Source organism: Pristiophorus japonicus, unplaced genomic scaffold (genome assembly GCF_044704955.1).
Source record: "Pristiophorus japonicus isolate sPriJap1 unplaced genomic scaffold, sPriJap1.hap1 HAP1_SCAFFOLD_2026, whole genome shotgun sequence".
NCBI lineage: Eukaryota > Metazoa > Chordata > Chondrichthyes > Pristiophoridae > Pristiophorus > Pristiophorus japonicus.
The window spans coordinates 29,356-32,327 of record NW_027251722.1 but is presented as its reverse complement, the minus strand read 5'-3'; positions in this window follow the sequence as shown (position 1 = coordinate 32,327).

The window sequence follows — 2,972 nt, the reverse complement described above, 5'->3', positions numbered from 1 at the left end:
CAGGACATCGCTGCAGGAGTTCCTCAGGGCAGTATCGTAGGCCCAACCATCTTCAGCTGCTCCATCAATGACCTTCCCTCCATCATAAGATCAGCAGTGGGGATGTTCGCTGATGACTGCACAGTGTTCACTTCCATTCACAACTCCTCAGATAATGGAGCAGTCCGTGCCCGCATACAGCAAGACCTGGACAACATTCAGGCTTGGGCTGATAAGTGGCAAGTAACATTCGCACCACACAAGTGCCAGGCAATGACTATCTCCAACAAGCAAGAGTCTGACCACCGCCCCTTGACATTCAACGGCATTACCATCACCGAATCCCCCACCATCAACATCCTGATCGCCATTGACCAGAAACTTAACTGGACCAGCCACATAAATACTGTGGCCACAAGAGCGGGTCAGAGGCTGGGTATTCTGTGGTGAGTGTCTCACCTCCTGACTCCCCAAAGCCTCTCCACCATCTACAACCCACAAGTCAGGAGTGTGATGGAACACTCCCCACTTGCCTGGATGAGTTGCAGCTCCAACAACACTCGAGAAGCTCGACACCATCCAGGACAAAGCAGCCCCGCTCGATGGGCCACGCTCCCCACCACCTTCAACACTCACTCCCTCCACCACCGGCGCACCGTGGCTGCAGTGTGCACCGTCCACAAGATGCACCGCGGCAACTCGCCAAGGCTTCTTCGGCAGCACCTCCCAAACCCGCGACCTCAACCGCCTAGAAGGTCAAGGGCAGCAGGTCCATGGGAACACCACCCCCTCCACGTTCCCCTCCCAGTCACACACCATCCCGACTTGGAAATATATCGGCCGTTCCTCCATCGTCGCTGGGTCACAATCCTGGAACTCCCTCCCTAACAGCACTGTGGGAGCACCTTCACCACACGGACTGCAGCGGTTCAAGGAGGCGGCTCACCACCACCTTCTCAAGGGGCAATTAGGGACGGGCAATAAATGCCGGCCTTGCCAGCGATGCCCACATCCCAGGAGCGAATAAAAAAAATAGGAGGGGGCCAAGGACAGATCCTTGGGGGGGCACCAGAGGTAACGATGTGGGGGTGGGAAGAGAAGCCGTTGCAGGAGGTTCTCGGGCTACGATTCGATGGATAAGAATGGAACCAGGCGAGTGCAGTCCCACCTAGCTGGACGATGGAGGAGAGGTGTTGAAGGAGGGTGGAGTGGTCAAACGTGTCAAAGGCTGCAGACAGGTCCAGGAGGACGAGGAGGGATATAGTCTACCTTTGTCACAGTTACAGAGGATGTCATTTGTGACTTTGATGAGAGCTGTTTCGGTCCTGTGGCAGGGGCGGAAGCCGGACTGGAGAGATTCAAACATGGCGTTGTGGGAAGAGGCAGAGGCGACCGAACGGATGGTCTCAATCTTAGAGACTAAGAAATCCATGAGCTCCTCACACTTATTGTCGGAGGTGAGGGTGGTGACTGGGGAGTGAGGTTTAAGGAGACGGTTAACAGTGGAGAATAGGAGCCGGTGTGGGGGGTTATCTTTACATTCCAGAATGATTGTGGAATAGGGGGCGATTTTGTCAGATAATGCTCTCTGTGGGCCAGCCAGATCTGGTGGTGAATTGCTCAACCAGTTGTCCACCATATCCGTTCAAGTCTGCGTCCCTTCGACTTGAGGGAGTGAAGATCAGGGCTGTACCGGGGGGAACGACCAGGATCGGAGTCATTGTTCTAACAGGGACTGGGGCATGAAAGGTGGAGGTGAGGGTGTTGGTTGAGCAGATCGGTGGCTGCAGAAGTGTCACGGTGAATGGAGGGTCAGAGGCTGGACAGTTGGGAGTTCCTGAGTGCAGGTGTAAGAGAGTCGGGAGGGAGATATTTCCAGGGGCGGACACAGGAGGAGGTAGGGTGGGGGGAGGGGGGAGGGGGATGTGGGTGGAGAGCGAGACAAGGAAGTGGTCAGAGATGGCCTTATCTGCGACCGACACGATGGGAGTAGGGAGGCCACGAGAGATGGCAAGGTCGAGGGGGTGGCCATGAATATGGGTTGGGGAGTTCTCATGGAGGGGCAGATTGAGGGAGGGCAGGAGGCTGGTGAACTCAAAAGGAGGGAGAGCGTGGGGAGTCGAGATGGAGGTGGAAATCACCGAGGGTGAGAAGTTGCTCGATGCAGAGGCTGAGGGAGGGAAGCAGTTGAGGAGATCTCCGTGATAAAATGTTTATGGTACGTGGGAGGGCGGGAGAGCAGGGGAATTGTAACAGAGGTGTGAGGGGTGGGATAGGCCGAGATGCCCAGAGGAGGAGCAGGGGGACGGACCTGGGGGGTGATTGGGTGATGAGAGCTATACTGCCACCACGGCGGTCTGCGGCGGGCCAAGGGGCGGGTAGGCTTCATTTAAATACTCAGTTCCCTCAGTACCGCCCCTCCGACAGTGCGGCGCTCCCTCAGTACTGCCCCTCCGACAGTGCAGCACACTGTCAGTACCGCCCCTCCGACAGTGCGGCGCTCCCTCAGTACTGCCCCTCCGACAGTGCAGCACACTGTCAGTACTGCCCCTCCGACAGTGCGGCGCTCCCTCAGTACTGCCCCTCCGACAGTGCGGCACTCCCTCAGTACCGCCCCTCCGACACTCCCTCAGCACCGCCCCTCCGACAGTGCGGCGCTCCCTCAGCACCGCCCCTCCGACACTCCCTCAGTACCGCCCCTCCGACAGTGCGGCGCTCCCTCAGCACCGCCCCTCCGACACTCCCTCAGCACTGCACTGGGAGTGTTGGGCCTAGATTTTTGTGCTCGAGTCTCTGGAGTGGGCCTTGAACCGAGAGCCTTCTAACTTGGCGGCGAGGATGTGACCCACTCAGCCGCCGCTGGAAAGGTGGTGGTGGGGTTTTGGGGCAGAAGCAGGAACCCTGGGGGTGGGGCTGGGTGCTGTTATTGTCTTTCTATTGTCCCTAAAAGCTCCCCGAGCCACCTCCCGGAACTCTCAGGCAGACGCCGGCAG